The sequence below is a fragment of the Gossypium hirsutum genome, chromosome A02 (genome assembly GCF_007990345.1).
Source record: "Gossypium hirsutum isolate 1008001.06 chromosome A02, Gossypium_hirsutum_v2.1, whole genome shotgun sequence".
NCBI classification, from domain to species: Eukaryota; Viridiplantae; Streptophyta; class Magnoliopsida; order Malvales; family Malvaceae; genus Gossypium; species Gossypium hirsutum.
Genome location: NC_053425.1, coordinates 89,458,081 through 89,469,302, shown reverse-complemented (window position 1 = coordinate 89,469,302; position 11,222 = coordinate 89,458,081). Strand labels below are relative to the sequence as shown.

General features: G+C 37.3%; 1 pseudogene; it reads right to left on the bottom strand.

The window, feature by feature from the left end:
• Window positions 1-8,822: 8,822 nt before the first annotated feature.
• LOC121211475 (amino acid transporter AVT6E-like) lies at window positions 8,823-10,518 on the bottom strand (annotated as a pseudogene).
• Between the last annotated feature and the right edge of the window lie 704 nt (window positions 10,519-11,222).

Here is an 11,222-nt window from a genome sequence, read left to right as displayed (position 1 = left end):
GTACCAACCCTCATCAATTGGATCTTTCGAGTAAAAAACTTGTTTAACTTGAGAAGAAAATACATACGGCTCGTCTATCAAATGTTCTCCAGTGTGAATTAATCGAGAGAAATTCACCATTGTAAAACCAAACTGATCATTTTTAATTCCGCGAGCAGTATTAGCATCAGCCCAATCACATCGAAATAAGACAACTTTCCATTTTCCATAATAATCCAACTCAATAATGTCGGTTAGAAGTCCATAATACTCCACATTTCCCTCGACAGGATTACTGTCCCTAGCACTAGCGTAACTTGTAATTAAAGAATTAACAACTACTCCACAATTTTGAGTTCTCCTCAATCTCTCGCGATATTTGGTATGAAATCTGAATCCATTCATGATGAAGCCACTATATCTTTTTACTACTCGATTCGGACCTTGGGAAAGCCATTTAACTTCGTCATTAATGATATTCCCACTCCAAACCTATTGAATCAAAAGTAAATTGAGTAATTATAAATGTTATGAGAAAACATTATTATTTGTCAACAAAATGTTGAGTTGCATACCGTTTGGCTTAACCATTCATGAAAAGATTCTGTGAATAACCTATTAATCTCGCGATGTTGTAATCTTCGTGAGCATGGACGAGATCTTAAGATTTGTTTGTACTCACTATGTTAAACACATGTTTAATTCGTTAAAAAATAAACAAATAAAAAAGAAGAAGAATATTTATCATATTCTAGAACTTACTTGCATAATTGTTCAAGTGCATCGTGGTGGAAAAGAACATATCTATGTGCTTGTATCCAAGATCGGTCATCTAATTCTACAATTTCAACTTTGTCGATTGGTTCTCCATAACTTTGAAATAAATAAGTTTTGCCCAAGTTAGGATCATTGAGTCCGACATTTCTACTTGGTCTATTCAATCTTGTTTCAACATCTAAATATCTAGAACAGAATGTCATACACTCCTCTGCCAAGTAGCCTTCAGCAATTGATCCTTCCGGATAATGCTTGTTACGGCAATAAGACTTCAATTTGCTTAGGAACCTAAACACCATATACAACATTATCAAAACTGGTAACTATAGGTATAAAGGTGAATGCCTTTGAAATAAATTAGCACCTTTCAATTGGATACATCCAACGATAGAAAACCGGCCCACCAATTATTGCTTCACAAGGGAGATGAATGACAAGGTGCACCATAATAGTGAAGAAGGAAAGTGGAAAGATCTTCTCCAAATTGCATAATGTCAAAGTAGCTCGATCTTGTACTTTATCAAGTTCTTCAACATTCAGAACTTTGCCACAAATTGCTTTCATTATATTGGACAGCTCAATTATACAGGACGTTACCTTCTTTGACATACAGCACCGTAAAGCAACTGGAAGTAGATCTTGCATCAGGATGTGATAGTCATGTGATTTTAATGAATATAGTCTTCGATCTTTAAGACTTACACATTGAGATATATTTGATGAATACGCATCCGGAACCTTTATATCCTTCAACACCGTGCAGAATATTTCTTTCTCTTCCTTTGACATTGCAAAAATTGTAGGCGGCAACCAATATTTTCCATTAGGAAGTACTTGGGGATGAAGATCACGCCTAATTCCCATGTGAACTAAATCAAGTCGACTTTGAAGATTATCTTTTGATTTACCATCGACGTTCAAAATTGTCCGGATGATGTTCTCGTAGACATTCTTCTCAATATGCATCACATCAAGATTGTGGCGTAATATGTGATGCTCCCAATAAGGCAACTCAAAAAAAATACTTCTTTTCTTCCACAAGTCTGCCTCATTAGGGTCATCCTCCTCATCAGATTCATCCCTCGATCGTCTATTTGTTTGCCTGTTAGATGGTTGATTCAGCTTCCCGTAACTGAAATCCATATCTTTTAACAACCAGATCTGAGGCTCGTGCTCCTGCTAGAGCTTACGCTATACGCGCACGCGAGGATGCTTCCTCGCTAGATGTTATTACCAGTACTTTTACTCTCTTTGATACTAATGTGATTGCTTTGATTGACCCTGGTTCTACTCATTCTTATATATGTGAAACCTTAGCATCCAATAAGACTCTACCTGTTGAGTCTACTGAGTTTATAATTCGGGTGTCAAATCCTTTGGGTCGTTACATGCTCGTCGACAAAGTGTGCAAGAAATGTCCCCTAGTAATCCGAAGTTCCTATTTTCCGGCCGATTTGATGCTTTTACCGTTTGACGAATTTGATGTTATCCTCGGTATGGATTGGTCGACAGTACATGATGCAATTGTAAATTGCAAAAGAAAAACCATCGACTTAAGGTGTGTAAATAACGAGATAATCCGAGTTGAGTCTACTGACTTGAATAGGTTGCCAGCTGTAATATCATCGATGTTGGCTCAGAAATATGTAAGAAAGGGGTGTGAAGCATACCTTGCGTATGTACTTGATGACAAAGAGTTAGAAAAGAAGCCTGAATCTGTGCCAGTGGTTTGTGAATACCCGGATGTTTTTCCCGAAGAATTACCGGGTTTACCACCTGTTCAGGAGGTAGAGTTTGGTATTGAGCTTGTACCTGGGACTACACCGATTTCGATAGCTCCGTATCGTATGGCACCAACCGAGTTAAAAGAGTTGAAAGCTCAGTTGCAAGAGTTGACGGATAGGGGTTTCGCTCGACCAAGTTTTTCACCTTGGGGTGCACCAGTATTGTTTGTGAAAAAGAAGGACGGAACCATGAGGTTGTGCATCGACTATCGTCAGCTGAATAAAGTGACAATAAAGAATAAATATCCATTACCGCGTATTGATGATTTGTTTGATCAACTAAAGGGAGCCTCGGTGTTTTCAAAGATAGATTTGAGATCGGGTTATTATCAGTTGCGAATTCGAGATTCGGATATACCCAAAACTACTTTCAGAACGAGATACGGTCACTACCAATTCTTAGTGATGCCGTTTGGGCTCACTAATGCCCCCGCGGTATTTATAGATTTGATGAATAGGATCTTCAGACCATATTTGGATTGGTTTGTAGTTGTGTTTATCGCTGATATTTTGGTCTATTCGAGAAATGAAACCGATCATGCTGAACACCTGGGATTAGTGTTGTAAATTTTACGGGATAAGCAGTTATATGCTAAGTTCAGTAAGTGTGAGTTCTGGTTAAGAGAGGTTAGCTTCTTGGGTCATGTGGTATCTGCATCGGGTATTCGAGTTGATCCGAACAAAATTTCAGCCATACTTAACTGGAAGCCTCCGAGAAATATTACTGAAGTTCGGAGCTTTTTGGGACTTACCAGTTACTACAGACGGTTTGTAAAGGGTTTCTCGATGATAGCCACACCAATGACGAAGCTACTTCAGAAAGATGTTAAGTTCGAATGGTCAGAAAAATGTCAGAAAAGTTTCGATCAACTAAAAACTTACTTGACTGAAGCTCCAGTGCTAGTGCAGCCCGAATCAGGCAAAGAGTTTGTCATTCATAGTGATGCATCCCTACTTGGGTTGGGTTGCGTATTGATGCAAGAGGGTCGAGTTGTAGCTTATGCGTCGAGACAATTGAAGCCACATGAGAAAAATTATCCGACCCATGATCTCGAACTAGCTGCCATCGTATTCGTTTTGAAAATATGGCGACATTACTTATTTGGTGAGAAGTGCCATGTATATTCGGATCACAAAAGTCTCAAATATTTGATGACTCAAAGAGACTTGAATCTGCGACAAAGACGTTGGCTCGAGTTGTTGAAAGATTATGAACTTGTCATTGACTATCACCCGGGAAAGGCTAATGTGGTTGCGGATGCTTTAAGTCGTAAATCACTATTTGCTTTATGAGCGATGAATGTATACTTGTCTGTTCTATCCGACAATGTGTTAGTAACAGAATTAAAGGCCAAACCATTGTTGATTCATCAAATTTGTGAAGCTCAGAAAGTTGACGATGAATTGGTCGTAAGACGGGCTGAATGTGTTTCGAATATGGAATCAGAGTTTCAAATTGATGATGACGATTGTTTGAGGTTCAGAAGTCATTTGTGTGTTCCAAGAAATTCAGAACTTATTTCGATGATTCTGAACGAAGCTCATTGTAGCCGAATGCCAATTCACCCGGGGAGTATGAAAATCTATAACGATCTGAGACGTCAGTTTTGGTGGCATGGTATGAAATGAGACATTTCTGATTTTGTTTCGAAGTGTTTAATATGCCAACTAGTGAAAGCAGAACATCAAGTGCCTACAGGTTTACTTCAACCGATCATGATACCTGAATGGAAGTGGGAACGAGTCACGATGGATTTTGTATCTGGGTTGCCAGTGTCGGCAAGTAAAAAGGATGCGATTTGGGTTGTTGTTGATAGACTGACTAAGTCGGCTCACTTTATCCCCGTACGTACGGATTTTTCATTGGATAAACTAGCTGAATTGTATGTTTCTCAGATTGTGAGATTACACAAGGTACCTATTTCTATTGTATCGGATAGAGATCCGAGATTCACCTCGCGATTTTGGAAGAAATTGCAAGAAGCTTTGGGTACCAAGCTGCATTTTAGCACTGCTTTTCATCCCCAAACTGATGGTCAATCCGAGCGGATAATTCAGATACTCGAGGATATGTTGAGATGTTGCATCCTTAGTTTAGTGGTTCATGGGAACGGTATTTACCTTTGATTGAATTCACTTACAACAATAGTTTTCAATCAAGTATTAAGATGGCACCTTACGAGGCTTTGTACGGTCGCAAATGCCGTACACCATTGTTTTGGACCGAGCTCGGTGAAGGTAAAATTTTCGGAGTTGATTTGATTAAAGATGCTGAACAGAAAGTAAAAGTAATCCGTGAAAGTCTGAAGGCAGCCACAGATCGTCAGAAGTCGTCCGAGGATTTGAAACGAAAAGACATTAAGTATCAGGTGGGAGACAAAGTGTTTCTTAAAGTTTCACCTTGGAAAAAGATACTCAGATTTGGCCGTAAGGGCAAATTGAGTCCGAGATTAATAGGGCCGTATGAAATCTCTGAACGAGTTGGTCCAGTTGCATATAGGTTGCTTTTACCCCCTGAACTTGAAAGGATCCACAACGTTTTTCATGTTTCGATGCTTCGACGTTACAGATCTGATCCTTCGCACATAATAAGTCCGTCCGAGGTTGAAATTCAAGCCGATATGAGTTATGAAGAAGAACCAATTCGTATCCTAGCTCGTGAAGTGAAAGAGTTGCGAAACAGAAAGGTTCCTTTAGTAAAAGTGTTATGTCTCAAACACGGGATGGAAGAAGCTACTTGGGAACCCGAGAACTCTATGAAAGAACGATACCCAAACCTATTTACCGGTAAGATTTTCGGGGACAAAAATTTCCTAAGTGGGGGAGAGATGTGACAGCCCTAATTTGACCCTAGTCGGAAAGCGGTTTCGGGACCGCTAAACCGAATCACCGAAGTATTTGAATATGATATTTATTGTCCAAAATGTGTGAATATGAATGTGTGGAAGTTTTAAGCTTCGATATAGTCGATTGCATGTGAATTCAGCTAATAGGACTTATGTGTGACACTTTTAAAATGTGATAGTTTAATCTATAAGGATCAATTAATACATGTTATAAGAATGAAGGGTTTGCATGTCAAATATCCATTTATTATGAGTAGTGGCCGGCCATGGATGGGTCATAGATGATAATATGAATTTTCTATTAGCATTATGGGTTTAGAAAATAAAATAGTGAATTAAGAATGATAAAACATGAGGTGAGTGGGAGGAGAAACCAAAGTTGTCTCCCCCTTACTCCCCATTGCCGTGACTAGAGAAAGAGGAGGAAAAACAAAGTTCTTTCTTTGTTGTTCAACTTGGCCGAATAGAAGAAACAAAGGAGGGGAAGAATTTCGGTCACTTGAATCCTTAGGAAGGTTAGTATATTGTGTTGAAATTGTGAAATAATTACTTGTTTTAGGTAAATTATCATGGTTCTTGCTTAGCCCATGCAAAAATTTCCACTATTGATGGGTGAATAGAGCCTTCGGCTATGGTTATAAGGGAAGGAATTTTGATTGTTTTACTTGAATCTTGATGATGAATGTATTGAGGAAAGAACTTGGTCTTTCTAAAAATATGAATGGTTAAAGCTCATACTGGTAATAGCCGAATTAAAGAATGCTTGATGTCAAGAGTAAATGTTGTTCATGTTATTTGGATGAGAAAAGGTAGTTAGGTGAAGTAGAGTCTAGCAAATGAGCACATATGTGCACTAGTTGCTAAATGAAAAAAAATTGGCTAACAAGGGTGTACTAAGGCCGAATATGATTTTGAACATTATTGAGTAATGTATGTGTTTTGAATCGATGGAATGGAGAGGATGCTTTAATTGTGTTATGAACAATTATATGTTAGATTAAGGTTTGCTAAGCTAGCTATTAAGGTGAAGTGCAAATGTTAGTATGTGATTACTAGTGTATATATGGTATTAGCTGAGTTTTGAACTTGAAACAAAATGGTATTTAGTCAATACAAGTAACCATATTTGTAGAATGTATTAAGTATATAATTGGCCTCAACATAGACATGCATATTAGGCCACATGAGATAGATTGGTGTTGCATGTATTCGGTTAGAGGCAAGCATATTGATGCTTTTATCTTGGCTTAGATAATCGGCTAAAAGAGAGTGTGGGCTAATATGTTGAGTTTGATTCATGATTTCATATATATGTGACTCTAATGTCTAATGTATATATGGGCTAAGTACCTTGAGTTTCTCTTTTTGATGTTCAAATGATTAAATCAATTTATTTGTTAAATTAAGCTCAAGAGCAAAGGGGAACTAAATCCGATAAAGGGAAGGAAAAAGTGATCGAATAGCCGTCGAAATCGTTCGACAACATCCGAGGTAAGTTTTCGAGTAATGGAACTTAGATTATGGTTCGATTAGATCATGTTATAAGCAAATCACAATCATGCTCTTGTATGTGGCTATTGAGCCGAAAATGGTAATGCTTGATAAGTGACTTGTGTTTGAATTTTAATTATGAAAATGAAATATAGATGTGTCATAATTTATGGATATGTGCATGAATATTCGGATGATAACCGGGCTAAGTCCCGAAGGCATTTGTGCTAGTGACTAATTCCGGGCTAAGTCCCGAAGGCATTTGTGCTAGTGACTAATTCCGGGTTAAGTCCCGAAGGCATTTGTGCAAGTTACTATATCCGGGCTAAGTCCCGAAGGCATTTGTGCGAGTTACTATATCCGGGCTAAGTCCCGAAGGCATTTGTGCGAGTTACTATAACCGGGCTAAGTCCCGAAGGCATTTGAGCGAGTAGCTATGTCCGGCTAAATCCCGAAGGTGCTTGGTTGGGGAATGAGCGATCTTGCTGTAATAATTTCAATTAATACGCTCGTAAAATCCCAATCATGAGGTATGTTTTGTATATGCATTGGAATAGTTGATTACTTTTAAATATTATTCGCTCAGTCGATTAATAAGCTTCCGGCCTTTGGTTAAGTTGATCCCTTATGTATGAATATAAGGGTTGGAAATGTGAAGTAGGAATGATTTTGAGAATATGTGTATATGAATTATCCGTTTAGTCATATGAATGCTATACTTCAATTGTGCCTAATTTCATTGCTCAAAACTTACTAAGCATTAAATGCTTATTCCGTTCTATAAATCTCTGTTTTATAGATTTTGGTTCGTCAACTATCGGACTCGGGAGTGTCGAAGTCGAAGTCGCCTTTTGGTACACTTTTGGTTGAACTCTGAAAATGGCAGGTATAGGACTACCCTTTTTGTTGTTGGTCATGTACCCTTTGGTTTTGTATAAATTTGGATAGCCATGCGAAAATGGCTTATATATACTTTGAGCATAACATTATAATCGTTTTGTATGTTGTTAATTGAGAGGTATGGAAATGTTTGGTAACGATTAGCCATTGGAATGGTTAATCATGATCATTTTGGTGCTTTGTATGACAAATTCTAGTTGATTCATGGAAAACCATGAAATAGGTAAAGTTTACCTTAAAAACAGATGCTGACAGCAGCATTGGTGTGGATTTGAAAAATCACTAAAAATAGTAGGAATGGAATTAAATAGTGAATAAATTATTTAATCGAACCTTGATGAATCTATTTTCATATGAAAGTAATGAAACGATCATATGAGCCGTATTTTATGAGATGTTTAAGTTTTCATGAAACAGGGCCAGAGCAATTTCTGGATCCTCTATTCTGACTTTGGAAATTCACTATAAATTAACCAGAGATAATTAGAAGTCATGCCCTATATGTACAGATTCCTTTTCAAGTCTAGTTTCTTTAGAAACAAACGGCATAAGTATTGAAGCCCTGTACAAGGAGATATCTAAGTCGTAATGCATGAAGGTCAGAGTAGTCGAACCCTGAAATAGGGGAGACTTTAACTAATAAACTGTAATAATTGGCTTGACCAAAAATTCTAGAAAAAACTTTGTAGATGGATATATGAGTCTAGTTTCAGGAAGAGTTTACGAAACTGGTTTTCAAGTTTTGGAACTCAATATATGATTTTTAAGGTGACAGTGACGCAGTTAGCCAGCTTGTCTGGAAATTTTTAAAATGGACTGTGAAAACAAATGAATTAAGTTTGTTAGCACCTCGTGTCCGACTCCGGCAACGGTCTCGGGTACGGGGTGTTACAAGAGACTTCCCTACTCATTGCATTTGAAGAACAAAAGTCTGTTTCTGGTCGACAAAACAATCAAATGAGTTCTAAAAATAAACAACATTTAATGATTGATATAATATTAATTATATTGCTTAATAACAGGTGGGAATAAACAAATAAAATGATTAAAAAAAACGCCAGCAATTTGGTATAACATTAACAGGAGAAATAGGACCAAGCTCAATACCATTAAAAGATAGTAAGTTACATTGTATACATATTAAAAGACAGTAAGCTGTTGTTGCTCCAGTAAATTTGAAAGCTGTCCATATATTTGGGATCATAGTAGATCCAATATATATAAGCACTAACAATATTACTGTTAATGCCAAATACCTTTTTTTACTCTCCGTGAGAGGAGCTGATCCCTCAAACACCAAGTTATCCACAGTTTGCAGTAGAGAAAAGTGAATAACAGGGAAAACCAGAACCAAATGAAGAGCAAATATAATTCAAAGCAGTGCTAAAACGAATTCCCAGATTCCTATCAAAATTGGTCAAAACATCACCTTCGAGCTCATTGTATATAGGTTGAACATTGAAATGGCAAACATATGCATTAGTCATAATAGGGATAACTACTAGTAAATCCAAAATTGCCATTTTCGATCCAAAATCTAGGCTCCTCCTTGGAGCCTCTATCTTCCCTTCAATAAGCTTAATGAATGCAACAGCAAAGCAAACCATAACGAAAACAACAGCGAGAGCTACCGAAGCAGCCGAAGTCATGCTCAATGAATCAATCCTATCTAACATGCAAAGTGGAGCAAGAAAAACAACCATAACAACCAAAGCCAATAACTTCCTATGATCCCCAAAACCAGTCCTAACCACTGATCGAGAACCCCAATATGATGAACCGAACCAGACATAACATCACCCAGACATTACGAACCGAGCCAGTCCTAACCACTTATCGAGAATCCCTAAAACAAGCCCCAGAACCTTCATAGTAGCAGGTAAAGCCATGATTCCAGCACCAATAATTGTGGTGGTTCAGTTAAAAATAGCACCAGAAAAACCAGACCCGGTATTGGGTTTACTTAAAACAAGGGTATAATCATCGAGATCAACATCAACATCAGTATCAACATCATCATCATCATTAAGATCATCAAAATCATCAATAACCTTGGGAAGATTTACCCAGTTCCCATCATCAGAGAGGAGCGATTCTTGTTGGGATCTAAAGTTGTGGTGTTCATTATGCTTTTGTAATTCTACAAATGAGCCTTTGGGTATAGCTGAATAATTACTATCTATTCTAGATCAAAGAAATGCTTAAGAAGCTTGAAACTTTGGGAAGATCTCTCAGAAAAAAATCGAATGTAACGATTAAAAAACTTACAAAGAATTGGGAGGAATTGAATTGAATGGAATGGATTTTGAAAGGGTCAAGAAAAAGCGGCAAATCCGTGGTGGGTCAACGTTTTTGGATGCTTTATTGGAAGGAGAGAGATAAAGAGCAATATGTTTGGAAATAAAGGAAAAGTTTTCCAGTGCTGCCATTGGAGGATATAATTAAAAGCCAAAGCAACATGGCCAGAGCATAATCACTCCCAGACTACTATAGCAACTGAACAAATCAGAGCAGAGGTAATGTGCTAAAAACGAGTTGCAAGTTCTCCATGAATAACATTTAATTACACGAATGACAGAAAAGTATACAAGAGAAGAAGACGTAAGAAAATTCCAGCATACACTACATATCAAGAAAGGAAGTGGTTGTTCAAAATAGCAAGTTCAGTTAATTAATGTAACACCCCTATCCCGTAACCGTCGCCGGAATAGGTAAGGGGCATTACCGGACTTGTAACTCATGTCAGAACAGTAAAATTTTAAACTTTTTCTTGAAATAAAGATCATTCATTTAAATAAGTACTAAGCACAGCCAGAGATAAAATTTAAACTTCACTAAGTAAACATTCAAAAGATGCCATTTTCGCATGGCTTATATACATTAACCAAAAATATTCTTCCGCCACTAGTCTATTCTATACATACCATAAAATAGTTCTAAACATAACAGTAACAAGCAATGGATAGTGATAGTGTGACTAGTTGCTGACGATCCCCGAGCCTGTAGCTTCGCAATGAGATCTATAAAACAGAGGAAACAAAGTAAACGGAGTAAGCATTACAATGCTTAGTAAGTTTTAAGCAGTGTCAACCGATAACAATCAAATTATAACATAGTTGTTCGTATTTTTATTTCACTCTTCCTTCGGGCATACCATCCCTTTACCGAATATGCACATCTCATCATATACAATAGGCAGATAAACTTTCACATAAAAGTGAGCTCATGTGACATAGATATATCGTATGATTTCACATAACCTCTCACACTGATCCGATGTCACATAATCATAGGAATAGTCTCATAGATTGCTCTCGTATGCATCACATAACTACCTTATGATTTAGTGCAAATCAAGCTCACATATAAACTTGGAGTACATACCTGTTTAACCTTTCGCATTGAATATATTTATAAGCAATTCTTATTACGAAGTCTTATAGCT